The following is a 12,471-nucleotide window of genomic DNA, read 5'->3' as shown; positions in this document are numbered from 1 at the left end:
CTTTCCTCTGAAACATTAGGTAGATGCAAGATGACAGAAATATCTTACATAATTTGGAAATAACACAAAAAAAAGCTAACAGGAAGGAATATTTTGACAAAGATCCAGTTTCTTCTTCTTTCATGAGTCCCCTTCAAATCGCAAAAAGTAGAATAAACTGACAGTCATAGTGTAGGTCCTTTAAAGAAAAAAATGCCAGCAGCTATTTATTACCATCCAGTCTTCATGTGACGCACAGAGAATGTCTTTAAAATTTTAAGACAAATGTGTTGTAAAATTACTTGACAAGATCAGGGAAACGACAAAAAGACCAGGACTGAGAAATAATTTCCTTGCGGCACCTCTGTTACTCTTAAACACTAACCTCTGCATTTTTGTGTAATATTTCAGACATAGATAGGAACTAGTGACCCTGATTTATTCCCATTTCACCTTCTGTTAAGGTGATTTTGAGTTGCTGTGTGTTGATACATTATTTTTGTCACTTTGTGAAACTATGAATAACTGAATGTTGATCTTATCTTATTCCAGAGGTTGTTCAGTGAAATTTTATTTGGTAAATTCAACGTAGAATGTAAAAATATGACAAGAGACTGGAATGTCACCTTCTTCTTGTCAACATTTTCAGAACGTATTTCTTACAAGGGTCTAACTGTGAGACACTAACAATAATTCAATGACATACTCACATCTTATTAATACTAATAGGACTTATAAGTCATGGCATGCTGCTATTTGAGGGTGACTGTGACAAATGTGTAAGCAGGTTTTTGTAGACATTCAGTCAAAATGATCTTGAAATAATTGGGTTGTAAGGAAAGAAGTGACAAGGGAAAATGGCAAAAGTTATTCTGGAATAATGGCTAAGAATTTAAGCCCACCCTTTTTGTGGGGTAGCTGTTAGATGTTTAGCCGCTTTGTTTCCACATTTCTACGCTACTGACTAGAATTGTGACCAGGAAGTCCTAGGGATCTGCGAGACAAAGATGATAAATTTGTGGTACGGAACCACCCTTTGGCCTTTTTTCACAATAGATAGTCAAATGGTGAGCTCTTTGAAGGTTCTGTTCTAATTAAACTCAAACATACTTCAAAGAAAATCAAACTTGCAAAGTGCTCTAACACTGAGATGTTTCTAGTTTGAATTCTCGAAGTCATTACAAGATATGGCAGTTTAATTTTATAATGAGTGATGAATACTTAAGATATCTTTTAGAGAAGCTAAAATGATCTGTTTATAATATGATTGCTTTTTCCTCTCTGTTATCACAGAGTCTAGCTTACATTCAAGCTCTGAAGTTTATATGGGATTAAATTAAAGACTTACTAATGTATTTTTTACCTGGATATTTCTTTTCATACACACATTTTGCCTGCTTATCCTATCTGATTATCATTACTGTTGTTTTTATGAATTTTTCTCTCAGTTTCTTGGGTTCCATATGCCTGTTTGATATATCCATCTCTTTCTTTTGTGATGGACACAGAGCCCAACTAAATTACAATGTTCTGACAACTATGGTGGAAAACCAGGTTTGTGTCCCACCATGAGTTGCAGATGCTAGCAAGGCACAAAAAACTTTTGCTATTTGCTAGGGCAGCAGTGAAGGGCGCGCCACCCACTGCCTCCTGCAGCCCCATGAAATCTTGGCTGGGATAACCAGATTCCAGCAGCAGAGAAAGCAGAGGGCAATGTCACCTACTCCTCCTGCTGCCTTGGCTGTCAACCGAGTATGATTTGACATTTTGGGTACTTGATGTGGCAGTGATCACCATAAAAAACGCACTCCCCAGTTAATATGTTTTCTAGGCATGAATCTAATGTCGACTATCAACTGCTAAGTCTTTAACAAGTTAGAATGGAAACCTTTTGTTTCCAGATGCGATTTTTTTTTACTCTGTCTGGAGAATATTTTATTTGGAATTTTAGGTAAATTTTTTCACCCTTTTAGGGTCTCTGAAATATAACCAACATTTCAATAATTACATTAACTTAACTTAACAATTATGTGGCTAATTTTTAATGATTAAACTACTGTACCCAGATTGTATTAATCCAAATTAAAGTTATTTGACAGCAGAATTAATTAAAAGGGATTTTCCAATTTATAAAATTAAATTCACATAAACGAAATGTAAATAATTTCTTCTTGATAACCTTTAATAATTTCCTGATTTTTTTCTGTAAATAATTGTTCTCCTTTATAATGAATATTAAGAATTTCTCCTGCAGGCCTTTTGTCACAGCTGATTGCATTCATATTTACATTTTTATTGGTTTATACTGTAAATCATCATTGCATTGCTTCACTTATAAACACAATTTGTTACTTTATTGCTGCTGATTTTTTTTCAAGCAGTGGTGACCTTAAAATGAAGCTAGAATGAGGAAGCCAGGGAAACATTTTTGCTAGTTCAAATGATAAAATGTGTTTATGTATCTTAACACTGTAAGGAAAAAACCCAGAAAATAGTTTCCTTTTTAGGACCGTTGATTATCACTTAGGGTAATAATTCATCCTGTGCATACTGATCAGGCTAATCTTTAAATATGGCTTTCAGCAATACTTACACACAGCTGTAGACATTGATAAAACATTGTGAGCTACAGGCATTGACAGTGGTTAATGTTTAATTTAGCTGTTGGTAAACTTTCATTATGCTTTTCTCCTGCAAGCATCTTCTTTTGCTGAGCTTGTCTAAATTCAGGATCTCTCTGAATACTGAACTCAAGAACAGAATTTACTCATTATAGGATTAGGACTATAAGCATATTCATGTATTCTGCCTATAACTTTCTCCTTCCATTAGGTAGGTTTTATCTCACCATTTGAAAAAGACTGAAAGCAGTGATGTGGTTGATACTAGCGTATTTATTACTTCCATCTCCTTAGCAGCTCAAAGACATTAAAATATAGACCTATTTCAAAGCAGGGCTGGTGATAACAGCCAAGCAGGTGGTTAGGAAGACTCTGAAAGGGCAAGAATAATGCAAGTTTGTTTTTGCAAAGCTTGACCAACCAACATGCATGGTGGCACTGCTGTCCGATTAGCTTTAATTAGGCTTCACTTTCTGTAGGCATTGCAGAAGAAATATGCTAAGGACAGATGTGGAAGAAAAGCAAGTAGAAGGTTTTTTGGTTTTTGAGGACTGGGCTGTGATAAATAGTAAGATTTATGTAGGCTATAATAATGCCAAGCAGTTTTATCACACAGCTGTAATGTAGAATTTTCTGTTTTACATGGACTAAAATTCCAGCTGCATCACATGAGAAATGACTCCTTTGTTCTCATCTATAATGAGACACATTAGCATTACACACTTTTTACATTTGAAGTCCTCATGAATAGTTTGGCATACACAGGGCCTTCGGACTCCTGTTTATTCACAGTGCACAGACAGGAGTTACTATAGGGAACAAGTAATTTCATGGAAAAGAGGAAAGGCAAACTGCTTTGCTTTGTTCTAACTATCCACCCAGTATGTGTATGCCCAGAAAAATTGAAAAGAAAACAACTTTATTTGAATAACTTTATGCAAGTATATATTGAAAATGCTGGGGTTTTTTTCCCCATACAAAAATTATCCTCCTTAGGATCTTCCTCTATAAATGCTACCAACATGCCAGATTCCCATTGTTATCTGTCCCTATCCACCTCTGTGTCACTCAAGGATTATGTCACTCATGATTAATATAATTCTTTTATTCCACTAGTGTTTGTGGTAGTCAAAATTCTATAAAGCATGTGGGCAGTCCATCCCAACCGTAAGGAGCTCATAGTTCATAATATCATAACTCTGTATCTAACATATCATAACTCTTTATTTCTACTGTAGTCTTTATTTAGTATTTAAATTGTATAACTAATTATTAGTAGATTAGTTCTTTTAGATCCAGTTGTGACAAATAATATGTAGGACTTTAAGACATTATTCGTTCAATAATTGTCTGTGAAGTACTTAAGATGCTTCTTTATGAAATTCTGCCTCGCTTTACTGTGCTGAGGATTATCCTCTCACCTCTTCATAAGAAAGTGAAAGCATCTATACACCATCTTACTTCAACTACTCGATATGTGACCTGAATATACTATCCTTTTATTGTATGGAGCCCTACAGATCTGTTACAGTGGATGCATTAAGTGGCTTGTTGAATGGGCAGATCTATGTCTGTCAGTCGTAGCATAGTCTCGAGGACCGAGGACAATCTCTGTCCTCAGGAGAAGGCCCATCTCCTACAGCAAGTGTCAGTTCAGCAGAGTTTCTTTCCTGCAGGTCATTGACTGGATCCCGGGTCAATTTTTTAGACTCACAATTGGTCTCAGTATTTTAGTCAACTCCCAGCCATATCTGAGGACTAAGTTTGATTTCTGTGTGGATTGTCCCCTTGGTTCCGTTTCTTTTTACTCAGTTTTTCCAGTAGCTAACTTCTCTGTTTCAAGAAATCAGTTAAGCAGAACTGGTCTCAGCTGTAACTCTTTCCTCCGTCATGAATCAACTTTTGTTGGAACTTCACTGGCTTTCCAAGTATAGTCCAGTCCACAAAACCATGCTCTGCCAATGATAATGAAGCCCAAGCTGGGCCAGATCAGCTTGTTCTTTCCCCCAGCAGAGAGAGAGGCAGCTAAGCCAGGAAGATACCATCTGTGAAATAAGCAAGCTCTCCTCATGTAGTCAAAGGATGTGAAGGCAGAAAAATATAGGAAAAGATGGAGATGGAGAGCATCAAATACAGCATAGAAAACTCCAATGGCATAAAGAGCCTTCACTTCCCCTTCCACTCATCACCTCAGAAATAATATCCCCCTCTAGTTATCTCAGTACGTATCTCAGGCTGAGATCTGTAACAGAAGCAACGCTACAGGCTTGGGGAAGAGTGGCTGGAAAGCTGCCCAGAGGAAAAGGACCTGGGGGTGCTGGTTGACAGCCGGCTGAACATGAGCCGGCAGTGTGCCCAGGTGGCCAAGGCCAATGTCATCCTGGCCTGTATCAGAAATAGTGTGGCCAGCAGGAGCAGGGAGGTGATCGTGCCCCTGTACTCGGCACTGGTGAGGCCGCACCTCGAACACTGTGTTCAGTTTTGGGCCCCTCGCTACAAGAAGGACATTAAGGTGCTGGAGCGTGTCCAGAGAAGGGCAGCGAAGCTGGTGAAGGGCCTGGAGCACAAGTCTTATGAGGAGCAGCTGAGGGACCTCGGGTTGTTTAGTTTGGAGAAGAGGAGGCTGAGGGGAGACCTCATCGCGCTCTACAGCTACCTGAAAGGAGGTTGTAGCGAGGTGGGTCTTGGTCTCTTCTGCCAAGTAACCAGCGATAGGATGAGAGGAAATGGCCTCAAGTTGCACCAAGGGAGGTTTAGATTGGACATTAGGAGAAATTTCTTTACTGAAAGAGTGGTCAGGCCTTGGAACAGGCTGCCCAGGGAAGTGGTTGAGTCACCATCCCTGGGAGTATTTAAAAGACGTGTAGATGAGGTGCTTAGGGACATGGTTTAGTGGGCATGGTGGTGATGGGTTGACGGTTGGACTTGATGATCTTAAGGGTCTTTTCCAACCTTAATGATTCTATGATTCTATGAAGCCAAGCACTGAACAGTATAGAGCAGTAGTCTTTCTAGGGTGACTCATCTTGAACCTCAGGACAGTTATCTTCCTGAAAGACCTAGAAAGGTTTGTGTGGTTGAAGCAGTGGCTACAGATGAGATACCTTCTATGTAGTTCAGGGCGACATACCGTAAAATTGAAACACAGGAGTTGAGGGAAAGCGTATGAAAGACAGTTGGAAAAAAACTTAGAGGAAGACAAATGTAGGGTTTCAGAAGTAATCAGGGAGCGCAGGAGGATGGAGACAGGATGCATCCTGGGTCAGATTCCAGCTTCCGTATGAGAGAGAGGGAAAAAGTTCATGCCACTTTAGCAGGATGGAAAAGGACACATTTTTGCAGAGCCATTGGCATAGGCATTTGCAGCTAGATACAGGTCCATTAAAAGACTTATGCATTTCAGAACCAGGCAATGTCAACAGGAGCTTTCTCAGTGATCTCAGGGGTTCCATAGCTGGGCGTGTGGGCAGAATGCTATTTGAGGCTTCAGATCTCATTCTGACAGCAAAACTCTCCAGGATGCTTACTGTCCCTGGGCCTCACTACTGCATGGATATAGTTGGAGGATAGTCAGTGGTGCATATGATGGTTGAAATCGCTAAGAGGATTTAACATTGGAACGCAGAGATTGAATCCAAGGTCACCGAGGCTGTCACGTGTTGGCCGATGCTTGCAAATATATCAGAGAACCTACCACATGCCTCTAATCACAGTTTTGTGTCATTTAAGGATATTGGTTATTACGACTATCCAGAAAATGAAAGTCATAACTACAGTCATCTCAGGCCAGCCCTATCACTGGTCTGTCATCATGAAGGATGGAAAGAAAATCAAGTATCTACTTTGTTAGCATTCTTGCCAGATAAGTAGCAATTAATTAAAGAGATATCTTTCCATATTTTCGCAACAGCTTCGTCCTTTGCATGCTTTTAGACTTCATGTTTGAAGTCAGTGAGGTCCTGCTTCATCAGGATTGCTGTATGTTTTTAAGTTAAAATTTATGTGCTCTTTTCTGGGCATGGTACGGTTTACCCATCAGACAACTTGAATTATGCCATATTTATTTGACCCTGCATATCTGCTGGCATGACAAATATGAGAAGAACTTAAATACTTCACATAGCTACCTTCCCAATTTGGAAATCCACCCAATAAGGTCTTGTTTCCTTAGTTGGGCATGTAGTACGGGTGGAAGCCATGGCTTTTATGACCGTCGTACATGTAGCAGAAGAACCCTGAAGGCTGTCGTTAGCTCTGCAAGGGCACTCTGGCTTCCTCCTTGAAAGTCTGCAAATTTACAGTCAAATACCAGTTTAGTCGATAACTCTTTTAGGAGTGTAAATCACTGAATCTGTAATAATTGATTACAGGTATAGAAATTGGGAATATTGATAGTGTCGAACTTAACCCATGTAAATCTGAAGTTGGATTTGGGACTACTAGTAAACTCAATCCTGTACCTAAAATTCGATTAGCACTGTCTTAGTTAATCCATTATACTAACTTTACAGTCCTTCCCAAAGCTGTACATCATGGTCCTTCATGAATTTTCATCATAAGTACGGATGCCACTAAAACTTAATACCTTCCCTGCCCCAGCAAATTAGGTTCCAATTAACAAAATTTTATCTTCTTACATTGGAAGTTTTTAAGTCAGAATCAATCAGTCTACTAACACAGGTCTATGATGGAATTAGGGTGTCAAGATTAAGTATCCACACTTCGTTTCTAGATGCTCTTTTTAAATTTATCAAACTTACAGGTTGTAAAATTCATTTTTTTCTGTACACTGTAGTACTGGAGTAATTAAAATCAGGGAAAACCAAGGAAAGTGTTATGATTCTAGCCCAGACCTTACAACTTGCATGTGTTCAGACAGAGGATTTTGATGTGTTCATTAAGTCACAATTTTTAAAAGGCATTCCTATTAACACAAAACTCTGAAAATAAACAGCCAATAAAATTTCCTTTCTTGCTTGTGCTAGAGTGTACCTCAAATTTCAGTAAAGTCATCCTCAGTACTGTTTTCAACTTTCCAGATTTTACAAAAGCATGTATTTAAAATATTTCGTTCAGAACTGGTCCACTGGTAGCCATCAGTTTATTTGGGCTTAAAATACCTTAGTAAATGGAATTTTTTTACTTCCTACCTACAAGAAAGCACCTTACTTTGCAATGGAAAAATATTAAAGAAGATACGAATGCTGAGAGCAGTAGATTTTTTGTTTGGGGTTTTTCTTTCGGTTAGCGGTATACCTGTAACAGCACTTAACCTTTGTTTAAAGTTTGTGACCATTTATTATCAATACCGAGTTGAGGGCATGTCTGCGAATTTTTTTACTGATCGGGTAAGAATGTCAGAGTTCTTTAGTTGTTTGCTCAAGGTAAGTGAAAGAAAGAAAACTTTTGTATTTGTTTCTTGTGAGGTTTTTTTTCTTAAGTTCCATGTTATTTTGGAAAAGTTGCAGTGCTAATTTTTGCACTGTGCATCTAATAGCTTGGAAAGCAATCTCTAATTTTGCTTCTGTCTTTGGTCTGCTTGGAATTTATTCCACTTCTGTGTAGTATTAGTAGTGAAAATTAATTTGCTATTTCTTTGGCTTGTTTGGCCATTTTTTCTGATACATAAGTTACTTCAAATTAAACATTCTCATCACCAAAATTTCTGAGTGTCCACATTTTAATTTTGTTCGTAGACAGCATAGGTAAAAGATGCCTTTTGCAGAGAATGTGATAATCAGACAAACATTAGCCTGTAATACGTAATGTGATGATATAAGCTATCACTCAGTCAGAACAGTACATGATGTGGATGCCAAAGAGGCGAGAATCAGAGCCAGTGAGTGAAAACCTGTATTTGAAGCTGAACTGATGTTTTCTTACGTAGTTTTGTATTCAGCAGTACAGCACTACTGGGCACATGCTTTTCCACATGAACGAAAGAGAAGAGCTGTTACAAAGAAAAGAGCAGTTGCATGAAGAAAGAATAGACCGAGTAATACTCAGCCTGTCTTCTAAACATGCATCTTTCATTATTTTTGTGCAATAACTGTAATGACAAGTAGGTTTTTAACCTGAGTTTGCTAAAATAAAAATTTATAGGACTTGTAGAATATTTTTACATGTATACATAATTTACATGTGTAGCCACTTGAAATATGCTTTTTTCCCTCCATATGAAATACCATGTACAATTAGCATTGCTTTTTTACTTAATTTTCAAAAGTTACATCAAGCTCATCGTTATTGGAGTCTATAATTTTGTCTTATGCAGAGTCGTGGTGTTTTCTTGAAACTATATTATCATATCTTTTTTATTATGTTTGCATTTAGAATTTCCTTTTGGAGCATACTTAGAATTTCAAAGACTAATAAAGGAAATCCCCTTTTCTGTTTATTTTACTATCTGTGTACCATGGTCACTGACAGTCTCTTAAAAGAGGTATCTAGCAGCTAATTGATGCTGAGCAGAGCAACAAAAGAAATCAAAGATTCTGTTGTCATCCACTGAACTGGCAATTTATATTTTTATGCATGAGGACCTGCTGACTTGCAAAGAACGGTTGTGAAAACAGGACACTAATTGCCTGTTTCATAGAAGTTCCAGGTGGGAGACATTTGGGAGACTATCAGAGTAAACAGATTATGCTTTTGAGTCAAAAAGCTTGGCTCTCTTAATTGCTTAGGTATAAATTAACTAGGCTTTCTGGGGTGGTGGTGGGAATTCCCAAATAGTAAAAAGGTAAATAAGAGATGAAAATTATTTCCCAAGAAGTTCAGAACTATTTTCAGTACAACAGCTTTTTTATGGCACCATAGACTGTTCTATCCATTTTTGAGAGGGCAAAACAGAAGTAAATATTTGCAAGTTCAGCTGTGTGAACCTGCTCAGTGCAGGATCAGCATAGATCCGTTCTGGGAGGGAGGAGGCAGGAGCACACAGCCGAATGGAGGCAGGGACCAGACAGACAAACTGTCCCCTTCAGAGGCAACTGGCTGGTAGGTCAGCTGCATCTGAAGGGTGGGGGCTCCTCTGTGGAACAGTTTCACATGCCCAGCTTTCAGAAGCAAATCGGCATCATGAGGTTTTCTCCTAGATGATACAGATAATGGTTTACACACCACATGAGCGCAAGATTGACAGTAATACGTTTTCCGATCTTTGTATGTACAAAATAACCAATGGCAAAATTAAAAATTTAGCATCTTTGATCCAGCTATTTTTGGAGCAGACCTTTTCCTGCAAAACGCCACCTTTCTTTCCTGCTGAAAAGAATATAATACAGAGATGTTCAATTTCTTTTGGGGCTTACGTGATGATTCATTGTAAGCAGGAAAGAATTACACTTGGTGATTTTTTGATTCTTAAGATTGCACTTACATGCATTTTATATATATTTTAGCTGTAGTAGTTGAATGTGGTCTATGTCTACTCCATTTTACGTGAAAAGGTCCATTCTTCTGCTGTTTCCTTTTGGTAACTCTTCCATCCCAGCAGACTACTCAGTAGAATATGTGTGGCTGCTTTTTAGCATGCAGTGCAAAAGTTATATTTTGTATCAAAATATCCTTGCATCCTCCATGCTCTTATAAAAAGAGGGGTTTTATCTCAGTCAGTAATACAGTACCCAGTCATAGTTCAATAGGAGTAATGTGCCTAATGGTTGCTGAGGTTAGAAATAACTTTAAGGGGCATTATATATCATTATAACATGGTGACATAGTGAAGCTTAACAGGCACTACAACATCCTTCCCTGAGCACTCAGTTCTGTGACAGGTGGTCGAGAAAAGCTATTCCTGTGTAAATTTACCCAATTATATTTGTGTAGCAGCCCTGAAAAAGCATTAATATGTTAACCATTAAAAGTAGCTGACAGTCTTTGGATAAATGTTTTAGTGTGTCTATGTGAATAGGGGGTTTGACTGATATGTTATTTTTTAGATAACTTGTAAATATTACATTTAGTTAATGCATGCAAATGTGGTAAAATATACATTTGCCATTGCATATTCAGTGTATTCTATTTTAATATATTCTATTAATGTTTTCACAACAGCAACAAGGCAGAGGAAGGAAATTAATTTTTAGGTGAGCATTTTGTTTTGTAAGCATTGGCGATGCAAAAAGTTTAGATGGTTTTATTGAAAAACAATAGTTTCAGATATTAAATACAAAATTGTCTTTGCTGATCTTTACTGCTTATCTCTAACGTGTATTCATATCGTGGGAGTTTCCAGCGTGAACAAATACAGAGTATACAATTGAAGGTAGCACTTCAAACAAGAAATAAGGATGTTTAACTTAGTGATTAAAAATGGAAATGTTATTATTGAGAGTCCATTCTTCTGAAATGTTCTGATGTTTTTTATAGCCCAGAAAGCTACGGGCTCTTTCAGATTAATCAAAACTTTCTTTTTTCATATTTTGTGGTTGTAGGCTTTGGCTCCAAATTCAGCCTACCTATTCATCCAAGATTTGGAAGACATTTCTGTAGAATGTGTTACATCTACAGAGACTCAAACAGAGTCTACTCATCATATAAAAGGGCCTCTTTGCCATTTCTGAATTGGGTGGGCAAGAAAATAAATAAAATAGTGCCTTGAGGGTGGAAAACATTTTTAAGATTTTTTTTTAAAACTTTTAAATAGGTGTATCTCCAGGGTAAATAGAGTGCTATGGAATCTATTACTTAGAGGCAATTTCACTTTATTACATGTTTTAACCTTGTCTTTGCCAGTCCTGAACCTTTGGTATATAATGAAAATGTCTACCCTGGATATAAATGTATTTTATATAGTAGCTGCCATAGCAATGATGTTGAAAATACTGCATAAAATGAAATTTGAAGATTTGTAAGGATATTAGAACTAAGTGGTATAGAATAGGCAAGTTGTTTACAGTAGATGAGAAGAAATTATCTATTGCATAAACAAAAAACGCTGTTTTCAAAGGACACTTGAAGCACCTACATGTAGTTGAGCTATCTTTGAATTTACTCAGCAGTGTCAGTGTTACACTCATCATGCAAGCAATCATCCTTTTATATTTTAGGAGCACTTAGACACCAAAAAACATATTTGTATCTGGCCCTTTATCTTTATTCAGTTCATTATCTATTCAGTACTCATCATTAGTAATAAAAAATAGTAATAAAGTAAATAGTAATAACTTCTACTTTGAGTTTTCTCAAATCTCCAAGTCCCAAATATAATTTTCTGTGGTTATTGCCATTCACTGCAGGGGTACAATGAGTTGCTCTGACGTGGGCACCCTGCTCCCGGAACGGGGGTATGATGTGCAGAGACGCTTGGCTTCAGGGGTCAGCCTGGGTCCAGCCGGGCTGAGCCATTGCAGCAGTCGCTGCAGGCAGAGTCAGTGGCAGCGCCGTACTTTGACAGTGTCGATGAAGAAGCAGCAACAGCAGCAGCCCCAACAGGGGGATGAAGAAGAGGCAGAGTCGCTGCAGCAGCAGCTGCTGCCTTGTAAGAGTGCGAGAAGGGAAGCGGCCAGAACAGCAGTAGGTACAGAGTGGGATGAAGGGAAGAAAACGGTTTCAGTTAGAGCCCTAGACTGGAGACATTGAGAAGTTAAGGCAGCAGAACCCTTCCTAGCTTTTGCTGGGTGTCCTTGACTGGTCTCCATCCCAGAGCTGCCTTCTGCTGCGACCAAGGCTGTTGCATGGCTTGTGAATGGTTTCTTTAGGTGAATGTACCACAGTTTGGTCTAGTCGCCTATAAGAGTGCAAGAGATGAGTTGTATGGCCTTGTGAAAATGGAGGGATCTTCACTAACTTAGAAACACAGTCCCTGGGGAACATCATTGTCAGAAACTGAAGTATTTGTGAGGTATGTGTGCTTCCAGAGACAGGC

At 38.2% G+C, this 12,471-nt stretch overlaps 1 protein-coding gene across 1 annotated transcript in view; it reads left to right on the top strand.

Moving 5' to 3' along the window:
* Positions 1-12,471, top strand: part of FRY (FRY microtubule binding protein) — a 175,930-nt gene that overhangs the window by 32,693 nt on the left and 130,766 nt on the right. The gene's annotated exons all lie outside the window — the stretch shown is intronic.

The sequence above is a fragment of the Calonectris borealis genome, chromosome 1 (assembly GCF_964195595.1).
Source record: "Calonectris borealis chromosome 1, bCalBor7.hap1.2, whole genome shotgun sequence".
NCBI classification, from domain to species: domain Eukaryota; kingdom Metazoa; phylum Chordata; class Aves; order Procellariiformes; family Procellariidae; genus Calonectris; species Calonectris borealis.
The sequence above is the reverse complement of the archived record's forward strand: the minus strand, read 5'-3'. Positions and strand labels throughout refer to the sequence as shown.